The sequence below is a fragment of the Arachis ipaensis genome, chromosome B8 (genome assembly GCF_059453495.1).
Source record: "Arachis ipaensis isolate K30076 ecotype BB chromosome B8, ASM5945349v1, whole genome shotgun sequence".
Taxonomy (NCBI): Eukaryota; Viridiplantae; Streptophyta; class Magnoliopsida; order Fabales; family Fabaceae; genus Arachis; species Arachis ipaensis.
Window position 1 is genome coordinate 36173969 of NC_142443.1, and position 13524 is coordinate 36187492.

Genomic DNA, 13524 nt, shown 5'->3' on the forward strand with positions numbered 1-13524 from the left:
AAAGTGGAATTAAGATTCAATTCTCATCATCATTGATAAGGATAACTAGGATAGGACCTCCAATTTCTCATACCTTGCCAAAAGTTTATTTACAGTCATTTATTTATTTTACTTGCCATTTAAATTGCTTGTTCTTCATTGACTTTATTTGCTAATTAAACTATTCACTCCTCATTCTCAAAACCCCAATTTACAATCTCCATAACCAATAATAAGAACATACTTCCCTGCAGTTTCTTGAGAAGACGACCCAAGGTTTGAATACTTCGGTTATCAATTTATTTAGGGGTTTGTTACTTGTGACAACCAAAACGTTTGTACGAAGGGATTTCTGTTGGTTTAGAATCTATATCTATAATGCGACTATTTTTATAAAATTCTTTACTAGCAAAAATCCTAACGTCAGTTTATATAGGAGTGTGGAAAGGGTTAGGGTTCGGCCATTAGGGTTGGGTTTGGGAGGGAAAATAGTTTGAATTTTGAAGGTAGGTGGGGTTTTTGGGGAAGAGAGGATAGATGTGAGTGGTGAAGAGGTGATGGAGAAGAGTGATTGAGTTGATTGGTGAAGGGTATTTGGAGAAGAGATTTATGAAAAGGTGTGAAGAGGAGAGAAGAAGTGGTGGGGATCCTGTGGGGTTCATAGATCCTGTGGGGTCAAGGACTTAACATCCCTGCTCCAATTAGGCGTGTAAAACGCCCTTGCTGTGCAATCCTGGCATTTAACGCCAGACTACTGCTTGTTTCTGGCGTTAAACGCCCAAATGTAGCCTGTTTCTGGCGTTTAACGCTAGGTAGATGCTTGTTTCTGGTGTTAAACGCCAGCTTGGTGCTTGTTTCTGGCGTTAAACACCAGACAGATGCTTGTTTCTGGCGTTTAAAAGCCAGAATGCTCCTCCTCCAGGGTGTGCTGTTTTTAATGCTGTTTTTCATTTTGTTTTTGATTTTTCAGTAATTTTTGTAACTCCACATGATCATCAACCTAATAAAATACGAAATAAAAAATAAAATAGATATAATTAAATAACATTGGGTTGCCTCCCAACAAGCGCTTCTTTAATGTCAATAGCTTGACAGTGAGCTCTCATGGAGCCTCACAGATAATCAGAGCAAGGTTGGAACCTCCCAACACCAAACTTAGAGTTTGAATGTGGGGGTTCAACACCAAACTTAAAGTTTGGTTGTGGCCTCCCAACACCAAACTTAGAGTTTGACTGTGGGGGCTTTGGTTGACTCTGCAGTGAGAGAAGCTTTTCATGCTTCCTCTCCATGGTTACAGAAGGAGATCCTTGAGTTTTAAACATAAGGTTGTCCTCATTCAGTTGAAGGACCAATTCTCCTCTGTCCACATCAATCATAGCTCTTGCTGTGGCTAGGAAAGGTCTTCCAAGGATGATGGATTTATCCTCATCCTTCCCAGTGTCTAGGATTATGAAATCAGCAGGGATGTAAAGGCCTTCAACTTTTACTAACACGTCCTCTACTAGTCCATAAGCCTGTTTTCTTGAGTTGTCTGCCATCTCTAATGAGATTCTGGCAGTTTGCACCTCAAAGACCAAGTTTCTCCATTACAGAGAGTGGCATTAAGTTTATTCCTGACCCTAGGTCACACAGAGCTTTCTCAAAGGTCATGGTACCTATGTTACAAGAAATTAGGAATTTGCCAAGATCCTGTTTCTTTTGAGGTAATTTCTGCCTATCCAATGCATTCAGTTCATTGGTGAGCAAGGGAGGTTGATAAACCACTATTTTATGGTTTATCTTGTGCTCAATTGAGTGGATTTTATCAACTCTTTACCCACTTATTCATACTATTTGCATGGTTTTACATTTGCCTTCCTAATTATGTGCTTTGATTGAAAACATGCTTCTTTGGCCTTAAGTTCCTATGTTTAATCCTCTCTTATTACCATTAGATGCCTTGATATGTGTGTTAAGTGATTTCAGAGATTACAGGGCAGGAATGGTTCAGAGGATAGAAAGGAAGCATGCAAAAGTGGAAGGAATACAAGAAGTTGGAGAAATTGCTAAGCTGTCCAGCCTGACCTCTTCGCAATCAAACAGCTATAACTTTATCTACAGAGGTCCAAACGATGCAGTTCCAGTTGCGTTGGAAAGCTAACGTCCGGGGCTTCGATTTGATATATAATATGCCATAGTTGCCCCGACGCTAGGTGACGCGACCACGTGCTCCATACGGCCGCGTCGTAGTGACGAAAATTCAGCGTGTTTGAATTCGCAGCCAGCGAATTCTGGGCTGTTTCTGGCCCATTTTGCGGCCTAGAAAACACAGATTAGAGGCTATAAAGTAGGAGAATACATCCATTCAAAAAAAAGCTTTCATATTCACAATTTTAGGAGTAGATGTAGTTTTTAGAGAGAGAGGTTCTCTCCTCTCTCTTAGGATTAGGATTTAATATTTCTCTTAGTTTTAGGAGTGACTCTCGATCCCAGGTTCAATGTTCTTTTTATTTATTTTCTCAATTTAATTTATGAACATCTATGCCAGATTTAATTTCTTTTGTTAATGCAATTCGAGGTATTTTCAAATTTAAGATTGCTTTGCGTTATTTATATTGATGCTTTTAATTTAATTTAGATATTTTTCTCCTTTTTGGCTTTGGTCAAGTGATTGGTAGTACTTGAGTTATCAAACTCAGCAAGTGATTGAAATTGGCAGATTCTGCTTGAGCTAGAATTGCTCTAACACTAGTCTCTCCACAGGAGTTGACTAGGACTTGAGAATCAAGCTAATCAGTCCACTTAACCTTCCTTTGTTTAATAAAGGCTGACCAAGTGGGATTAAAACCCAATTCTCTTCACACCTGATAACGATAATTAGGATAGGAATTCCAATTCTTATACCTTGCCAAGAGATTTTATTATTATTATTTTATTTTACTTGTCATATAACATATTCCCTCCTTACTCCCAAAACCCCAATTTACAAACTCATAACCAATAATAAGAACATACCTCCCTGCAATTTCTTGAGAAGACGACCCGAGGTTTAAATACTCGGTTATCAATTTTAAAGGGGTTTGTTACTTGTGACAACCAAAACGTTTGTATGAAAGGACTTTTGAAGGTTTAGAAACTATACTTGCAACGAGGATTTATCCGCAAATTTCTAGACCACGCAAAAGTTCCTCTCATCAGAGGTTCATCTTCCCAAGTCTCATTACCAAATAATTTGGCATTTAGCTTCATGATTGTACCAAGGTACTTAGCAACTTGCTCCTCAGTAACATCTTCATTCTCTTCAGAAGAAGAATACTCATCAGAGCTCATGAAGGGCAGAAGGAGGTTCAATGGAATCTCTATAGTCTCTAGATGAGCCTCAGATTCCTTTGGTTCCTCAAAGGGAAACTCCTTATTGGTCACTGAGCATCCCAGGAGGTCTTCCTCACTAGGATTCACGTCCTCCTCCTCCCTTGTAGGTTCGGCCATGATGGTCAAATTAATGGCCTTGCACTCTCTCTTTGGATTTTCTTCTGTATTGCTTGGGAGAGTACTAGGAGGAGTCTCAGTGACCCTTTTACTCAGCTGGCCCACTTGTGCCTCCAAATTTCTAATGGAGGACCTTGTTTCATTCATGAAACTTAGAGTGGCCTTAGATAGATTAGAGACTATATTTGCTAAGCTAGATGGATTCTACTCAGAATTCTCTGTCTGTTGCTGAGTAGATGAAGGAAATGGCTTGCTATTGCTAAACCTGTTTTTTCCACCATTATTAAAGCCTTGTTGAGGCTTTTGTTGATCCTTCCATGAGAAATTTGGATGATTTCTCTATGAGGGATTATAGGTATTTCCATAGGGTTCCCCCATGTAATTCACCTCTACTATTGCAAGGTTCTCAGGATCATAAGCTTCTTCTTCAGAAGATGCCTCTTGAGTACTGTTGGATGCAGCTTGCATTCCATTCAGACTCTGAGAAATCATATTGACTTGCTGAGTCAATATTTTATTCTGAGCCAATATGGCATTCAGAGTATCAATTTCAAGAACTCCCTTCCTCTGAGGCGTCCCATTACTCACAAGATTCCTTTCAAAAGTGTACATGAACTGGTTATTAGCAACCATGTCAATGAGTTCCTGAGCTTCTGCAGGTGTTTTTTTTTAGGTGAATGGATCCACCTGCAGAATGGTCCAATGACATCTTTGATAATTCAAACAGACCATCATAGAATATATCCAGGATGGTCCATTCTGAAAGCATGTCAGAGGGACACTTTTTGGTCAGTTCCTTATATATCTCCCAAGCTTCATAGAGGGATTCACCTTCTTTCTGTTTGAAGGTTTGAACATCTATTCTAAGCTTGCTAAGCTTTTGAGAAGGAAAGAACTTGGCTAAGAAAGCCGTGACCAGCTTATCCCAAGAGTTCATGCTATCTTTAGGTTGAGAGTCCAACCATACTCTAGCTCTGTCTCTTACAGCAAATGGGAAAAGCATAAGCCTGTAGACCCCGGGATCAACCACATTGGTCTTAACAGTATCACAGATTTGCAAGAATTCAGTTAAGAACTGAAAAGGATCTTCTGATGGAAGTCCATAAAACTTGCAATTCTGTTGCATCAGAGAAACTAATTGAGGTTTCAGCTCAAAATTGTTTGCTCTAATGGCAGGGATTGAGATGCTTCTTCCATGTAAATTGGAATTTCGTGCAGTAAAGTCACCAAGCATCTTCCTTGCATTGTTGTTATTTTCGGCCATGTCTCCTTCTTTTTCGAAAATTTCTGTCAGATTTTCTCCAGAGAGTTGTGCTTTAGCTTCCCTTAGCTTCCTCTTCAGAGTCCTTTCAGGTTCAGGATCAGCTTCAACAAGAATATTCTTATCCTTGTTCCTGCTCATATGAAAAGAAGAAAACAGAAAAGAAAATATAGAATCCTCTATGTCACAGTATAGAGATTCCTTTATGTGAGTAGAAGAAGATAAGAATAGAAGAAGGAAAAGATAAGAATCCAAACACAGGGGTGAGGAGTGGGTCCGAATTCTTAGATGAAAAGGAGTGTTAGTAAATAAATAAATAATTAGAAGGAGATGAGGGAGAAGAATTTTCGAAAATCATTGAAAAGAAAAGAAAAATATTTTTGTTTTTAATTTAAATTTAAAGTTAAAATTCAAAAATAAAAAAAAGAAAAATTAAATTAAATTAAATTAAAATTTAAAATAATTAGTTAATAAAAAAAAGGAATTTTGAAAAAGAGGATAGTGATTTTCGAAAATTAGAAAGAGAGAATCAGTTAGGTAGTTTTGAAAAAGATATGAATCAAACAAAAAGATAAGATTAATTGAAAAAGATTTGAAAATCAATTTTGAAAAGATAAGAAGTTAGAAAAGAAGTTAGAAAAGATTTTGAAATTGATTTTGAAAAATATGTGATTGAAACTTATTTTGAAAAAGATTTGAAAAAGAAATTTAAAAAGATTTGATTTTTGAAATTAAAGTTGATTACTTGACTAACAAGAAACAAAAAAGATATGATTCTAGAGTTTAAACTCGAACAATCCCCGGCAACGGCGCCAAAAACTTGGTGCACGAAATTGCGATCATCAACAATGGCGCCAAAGACTTGGTCCTCTCAAACGTGAATCACACTTTGTCACAACTTCGCACAACTAACCAGCAAGTGCACTGGGTCGTCCAAGTAATAAACCTTACGTGAGTAAGGGTCGATCCCACAGAGATTTTCGGCTTGAAGCAAGCTATGGTCACCTTGTAAATCTCAGTCAGGAGGATTCAAATGGTTATGGTGAATTGATAATTAAAACATAATTAAAATGTAAACTAGGATAGAGATACTTATGTAATTCATTGGTGAGAATTTCAGATAAGCATATAGAGATGCTTTTGTTCCACCTGAACCTCTGCTTTCCTGTTGTCTTCATCCAATCATTCCTACTCCCTTCCATGGCAAGCTGTATGTTGGGCATCACCGTCGTCAATGGCTACATCTCGTCCTCTCTGTGAAAATGGTCCAATGCGCTATCACTGCATGGCTAATCATCTGTCGGTTCTCGATCATACTGGAATAAGATTTATTATCCTTTTGCGTCTGTCACTACGCCCAACACTCGCGAGTTTGAAGCTCGTCACAGCCATCCCTTCCCAGATCCTACTCGGAATACCATAGACAAGGTTTAGACTTTTCGGATCTCAGGAATGGCCGTCCATGGGTTCTAACTTATACCACGAAGACTCTAATATCTCGGACTCAGTCCCCTGTATTAGATATCTCAGAGATACTCATTCTAGCTTGTTTGCATGTAGAACGGAAGTGGTTGTCAGGCACGCGTTCATAGGTGAGAATGGTGATGAGCGTCACATAATCATCACATTCATCATGTTCTTGGGTGCGAATGAATATCTTAGAATAGGAATAAGCTTGAATTGAATAGAAAAACAATAGTACTTTGCATTAATTCATGAGGAACAGCAGAGCTCCACACCTTAATCTATGGGGTGTAGAAACTCCACCGTTGAAAATACATAAGTGATAATGGTCCAGGCATGCCCAAATGGCCAGCCCCCAAGTCTAAGGAAAATACATTCCAAAGATGTCTCATACAATAGTAAAAAGTCCTATTTATGCTAAACTAGTTACTAGGATTTACAGAATTGAGTAAATGATGCAGAAATCTACTTTCGGGGCCCACTTGGTGTGTGCTTGGGCTGAGCATTGAGCTTTACACGTGTAAAGGCTTCTCTTGGAGTTGAACGCCAGTTTGTAACCTATTTCTGGCATTTAACTCCACTTTGCAACCTGTTTCTGGCGTTTATCTCCAGAATGCAACATGAAACTGGCGTTGAATGCCAGTTTGCGTCATCTAAACTCGTGCAAAGTATAGAATATTATATATTTCTAGAAAGCCCTTGATGTATACTTTCCAACTCAATTAAGAGCGCGCCATTTGGAGTTCTGTAGCTCCAGAAAATCCACTTTGAGTGCAGGGAGGCCAGAATCCAACAGCATCTGCAGTCCTTCCTCAACCTCTGAATCTGATTTTTGCTCAAGTCCCTCAATTTCAGCCAGAAAATACCTGAAATCACAGAAAAACACACAAACTCATAGTAAAGTCCAGAAATGTGATTTTTATTTAAAAACTAATAAAATTATACTAAAAACTAACTAAGTTATACTAAAAACTATGTAAACACAATGCCAAAAAGCGTATAAATTATCCGCTCATCAACAAGCTACAAGAATCTATAGATCAACTCAAAGAAGAGCAGCAGAATCAAAACAGCATGCTCTACAAACTGCTCAGAGAATAAGAGGAGCAAGGGCGTGAGCTACATGAACTAAAGTGCCAGAAGCTGATCCTTGAAGAGCCGGACATCCTACAGATTGAAGGAGCACCTATCTCTCAAAATAAAGGTTGTTGATTCCTAACTCTATGATAACTTTTAGAAACCTATTTTAAGAGTTACATAAGCATTAGTATTAGAGTCATTTATTTTTGTGTCTTTAATTTCCTTTCTTTTATTATTATTTGTCTGCTTTTATGTTTATTTTATGTCTTATTCCATGATCAATAAAGTTTAGAGTCTATGTCTTAAAGCTATGAATGATTCCATCAATCCCTCACCTTTCTTAATTGAATAATATTTTTATTTGCAAAAGAAAAAGAAGTACATGGGTTTCGAAATTTATCTTGAAATTAGTTTAATTATTTTGATGTGGTGGCAATAATTTTTGTTTTCTAAATGAATGCTTGAACAGTGCATGTTTTTTATTTTGTTGTTTATGAATGTTAAAAATATTGGCTCTTGAAAGAATAATGAAAAAGGAAAAATGTTATTGATAATCTGAAAAATCATGAAATTGATTCTTGAAGCAAGAAAAAACAGTGAAAAGCTTGCAGAAAAAAAATTGTGGCCAAAAAAAAGAGAAAGAAAAAAAAAAGCAAGCAGAAAAAGCCAGTAACCCTTTAAACCAAAAGGCAAGGGTAAAAAGGATCCAAGACATTGAGCATTAATGGACAGGAGGGCCCAAGGGAATAAAATCCTAGCCTAAGCAGCTAAATCAAGCTGTCCCTAACCATGTGCTTGTGGCATGAAGGTCCAAGTGAAAAGCTTGATACTGAGTGGTTAAAGTCGTGGTCCAAAGAAAAAAGAGTGTGCTTAAGAGGTCTGGGTACCTCTAACTGGGGACTCTAGCAAAGCTGAGTCACAATCTGAAAAGGTTCACCCAGTTATGTGTCTGTGGCATTTATGTATCCGGTGGTGATACTGGAAAACAAAATGCTTAGGGTCACGGCCAAGACTCATAAAGTAGTTGTGTTCAAGAATCAACATACTGAACTAAGATACTCAATAACACTATCTGAATTCTGAATTCCTATGGATGCCAATCATTCTGAACTTCAAAGGATAAAGTGAGATGCCAAAACTATTCAGAATCAAAAAGACTACAAGTCCCGCTCATCTAATTGAAGCTAATCTTCATTGATATTTTTTAAATTTATTGTATATTCTCTTCTTTTTATCTTATTTTGTTTTTAGTTGCTTGGGGACAAGCAACAATTTAAGTTTGGTGTTGTGATGAGCGGATAATTTATACCCTTTTTGGCATTATTTTTACATAGTTTTTAGTATGTTTTAATTACTTTTTATTATATTTTTATTAGTTTTTATTCAAAAATCATATTTCTAGACTTTACTATGAGTTTGTGTGTTTTTCTATAATTTCAGGTATTTTCTGGCTGAAATTGAGGGACCTGAGCAAAAATCTGATTCAGAGGCTGAAAAAGGACTGCAGATGCTGTTGGATTCTGACCCTCCTGCACTCGAAGTGTATTTTCTGGAGCTACAGAAGCCCAATTGGTGCGCTCTCAATTTTGTTGGAAAGTAGACATCTTGGGCTTTCCATCAATATATAATTTCTCTATACTTTTCTCGAGATTTGATGGCCCAAACTGACGTTCAAATCCAGCCTAAAACTTTCTAGCGTAAAACGCCAGAAATGGCACAATTCTTGGCGTTAAACGCCCATTTTGGCACCCAGGGTGGCGTTTAACTCCAACCTTGGGCATGTGCACGTGAAAGCTTGAAAGCTCAGCCCAGACATGCACCAAGTGGATCCCAGAAGTTGATTTCTGCACTATCTGCACTTAGTTACTCATTTTCTATAAACCTAAGTTACTAGTTTAGTATAAAAACTACTTTTAGAGATTCATTTTGTAACTCATGACATTTTAAACTTCATATTGTATCTTCTACGGCATGAGTCTCTAAACCCCATAGGTGGGGGTGAGGAGCTCTGCTGTGTTTCAATGGATTAATGCAATTACAATTGTTTTCTATTCAATCACGCTTGATTCTATTCTAAGATACTCACTCGTACTTCAATATGGAGAATATGATGATCCATGACACTCATCATTATCCTCAACCTATGAACATGTGCCTGACAACCATTCCCGTTCTATCTGAGCTCAACGTAGTCATTGGACGACAGCTTGAGTGCGTATCTCTTGAGTTTCTAATCTACGGACTAAGTCCGGAGGTTAGAACCTTCGTGGTATAAGCTAGAACCAATTGGCAGCATTCCTGGGATCCGGAAAGTCTAAACCTTATCTGTGGTATTCCGAGTAGGATCTGGGAAGGGATGACTGTGAAGAGCTTCAAACCTGCAAATGTTGGGCGCAGTGACAGTATGCAAAAGGACAAGGGTCCTATTCCGACGCTAGTGGGAACCGACAGATGATTAGCCGTGCGGTAGCTGTACATGGTATTTTTCATCCGAGACGAGAAATCCGACAGTTGATTAGCCGTGCAAAGATCGTACCTGGTATTTTTCATCCGAGAGGATCATACAGCTTGCCATTGAAGGAAGCCATGCGTGTTTGGAGAAGAAGACAGTAGGAAAGCAGAGATTCAGATGACAGAGCATCTCCGGAACCTCAGCCTGTTTCTCATTACTGAATCACAAGTACCATTTATTTCATGTTATTTATGTTTCATAGACAAAAATCATTTTTATCATTAATCTCCTGACTAAGATTTACAAAGTAACCATAGCTTGCTTCAAGCCGACAATCTCCGTGAGATCGACCCTTACTCACGTAAGGTTTATTACTTGGACGACCCAGTGCACTTGCTGGTTAGTTGTGCGGAGTTGTGAAAAGTGTGAATCACGATTTCCCACACCAAGTTTTTGGCGTCGTTGCCGGGGATTGTTCGAGTTTGGACAACTGGCGATTCATCTTGTCGCTTAGATTAGGAAGAATTTACCTTTTTGGTTGGTTTAGAGTCACTAAATTTGAGTCTTTTATTTTCTTTTAAAAATCTTTCAAAAAATTTTTATTTTTATTTATTAATCTGTGATTTGTCTTTGAGTCTTTATTATTGTTCTTGCTAAAATTTTTTTAAAATTCTTATTTTATTTTCCTAAATTTCTTTTCGAAAATTTTTAAACCAATAACTTCATAATTTAGTTTTCTGTTTGAGTTTAGTTTCATGTTTTAAGTTTGGTGTCAATTGCATGCCTTTATTTTTCTTTCAATTTTTCGAAATACATGTTCTTTGTTCTTCCTTGATCTCCATGTTGTTCTTGTTTATTTTTCTTGTTTGATCTTTAGTTTTTCTTGTTTTGTGTCTTTCCTTGTTTTTCTTGTGCATTTTTGAATTATTAGTGTCCAAAGTATAAAAATTTTTAAGTTTGGTGTCCTTTGTGTTTTTATTTTCTTAAAAATTTTCAAAATTTGTTCTTGGTGTTCATCTTGATCTTCAAAGTGTTCTTTGGTGTTCATCTTGACATTCAAAGTTTTCTTATTTGCTTTCTTTGTTTTGATCTAAAAAATTCTAAGTTTGGTGTCATTTTATTGTTTTTCTCTTTCCTCATTAAATTCAAAAATTCAATAAAATATCTTTTCCTTTATTTACTTATCATTTTCGAATTACCTAGGTTGATTTAGTCAAAATTTTTAAAATTTGGTAGTTTCTTGTTAGTTAAGTTAGAATTTCAATTTTAAAATTTATCTTTTTAAATCTTTTTCAATTGTCTTTTTTTTTTATTTTTCAAAAATCCTTTATAAAATTTTTCAAAATCTTTTTCTTTTCTTATTCATAATTTTCGAATTACTTGTACTATTTAATTATTTTGATTGAAAAATTTTAAGTTTGGTGTTTCCTTACTAAGAAAGTTTCAATCTTCAAATTTTAAAATCATATCTTTTTCAAATCTTTTCTTTTATTTGTTTATTTTTACAAGTATCTTTAATTTTAAGACATATCTTTTTCAAAACTCCCTAACCACCTTCTCTCTCTCCAATTTTTGAAAATCATATCCAAAATTTTTTCAAATCTTTTTAATTAATTAGCCATTTTAGTATTCGAATTTTTATTATTTATTTTAATCTATTTTATTTATTTTCTTTTAGTTTTCGAAAACTTATTTTTTTTGTTTCCAATTATTTTATTTTATTTTTTTTCTTTTAAATTCGGTTATCCTTAATTAAATAAAATAAAAACAAAAATATTTTATTTTCTCCATCATGGACCTAAGTGGAAATGAACAGTCCAGAAGGACTCTGGGGTCATATGCTAACCCCACTAATGCTTCCTATGGGAGTAGTATCTGTATACCTCCCATCAGAGCAAGCAGTTTTGAGCTAAATCATCAGCTCATTATCATGGTGCAGCAAAATTGTCAGTATTCCGGTCTTCCACAAGAAGAACCTATTGAGTTTCTGGCACAGTTCTTACAAATTGCTGACACAGTATGTGATAAGGACATGGATCAAGATGTCTACAGATTATTACTATTTTCATTTGACTGTGAAGAGCTTCAAACCTGTAAATGTTGGGCGCAGTGACAGTATGAAAAAGGACAAGGGTCCTATTCTGACGCTAGTGGGAACCGACAGATGATTAGCCGTGCGGTAGCTATACATGGTATTTTTCATCCGAGACGAGAAATTCGACAGTTGATTAGCCGTGCAGAGATCGTACCTGGTATTTTTCATCCGAGAGGATCATACAGCTTGCCATTGAAGGAAGCCATGCGTGTTTGGAGAAGAAGACAATAGGAAAGCAGAGATTCAGATGACAGAGCATCTCCGGAACCTCAGCCTGTTTCTCATTACTGAGTCACAAGTACCATTTATTTCATGTTATTTACGTTTCATAGATAAAAATCATTTTTATAATCTCCTGACTAAGATTTACAAAATAACCATAGCTTGCTTCAAGCCGACAATCTCCGTGGGATCGACCCTTACTCACGTAAGGTTTATTACTTGGACGACCCAATGCACTTGCTGGTTAGTTGTGCAGAATTGTGAAAAGTGTGAATCACGATTTCCCACACCAATCGCCTATCAGGTAAATCCCATTACTGCTTTTTAGATGGTTATACAGGTTATTTTCAAATTCATATAGCTCCTGAAGATCAAAAGAAGACTACTTTTACATGTCCCTTTGGAACGTATGCATGCAAAAGGATGCCTTTTTGGCTTATATAATGCACCGGCTACTTTCCAAAGATGCATGATGAGTATCTTTTCAGATCTTATTGAGAACTGTATGGAAGTTTTCATGGATGATTTTAGCGTATATGGTGATTCCTTTAGCCTTTGCTTGCATAGTTTAGCTAGAGTATTAGACAGGTGTGTTAGTTCAAACCTTGTATTGAATTTTGAAAAATATCATTTTATGGTAAGACAAGGGATTGTACTAGGATATGTTGTTTCTAATACTGGTATTTCTGTAGATCCAGCAAAGGTAGATGTCATTTCTAGTTTACCTTACCCCTTCTCCGTGAGGGAAGTCCGTTCGTTCCTTGGCCATGCAGGTTTCTACAGGAGATTCATTAAGGACTTCAATAAGGTAGTATTACCTTTATCCAGACTATTACAGAAAGATGTTGAGTTCGAGTTCAGTGAGGATTGCATGCAAGCATTTGATAAGCTGAAGATCACCCTGACTCAAGCTCCAATCGTGAGAGGACCAGATTGGAGCCAGCCATTTGAGATTATGTGTGATGCCTCCAACCATGCAGTAGGAGCGGCACTGGCTCAGTGCGAAGGTAAGGATCCTTTCGTAATTGCTTATGCGTCTAAGACCTTAGACGCTGCTCAGTCTAATTACACCACCACTGAAAAAGAGCTTCTGACTATTGTTTTTGCTCTGGATAAATTCCGAGCCTATCTACTTGGTACTAAGGTGGTAGTGTACTCAGACCATGCAGCTCTAAAATATTTATTAGCTAAAAAAGAATCCAAACCAATGTTGATACGTTGGATACTGTTGCTGCAAGAATTTAATTTAGAAATTAAGGATAGGAGTGGTAACCAGAATTTAGTGGCAGACCACTTGAGTCGCCTTGAGCACATTAAGGATGAATCCACTCCTATCAATGATACTTTTTCATCTGATAGCTTGCATGCAGTATCTGAAGTAGTTCCTTGGTATGCACCTGTAGCTAATTATCTAGTCAGCCATACTTTCCCTCCTAATTTTACTAAGCATCAATGGGACAAGCTGAAAAGTGAGTCTAAATATTATATATGGGATGATCCATA

The 13524-nt window shown here is 36.8% G+C and overlaps 1 non-coding gene across 1 annotated transcript; it reads left to right on the forward strand.

Moving 5' to 3' along the window:
* Positions 1–4210: 4210 nt before the first annotated feature.
* LOC148547695 (small nucleolar RNA R71) lies at positions 4211–4318 on the forward strand. Its single transcript, XR_015897019.1, has one exon. It is a non-coding gene; the product is annotated as a small nucleolar RNA R71 (small nucleolar RNA).
* Positions 4319–13524: the final 9206 nt, after the last annotated feature.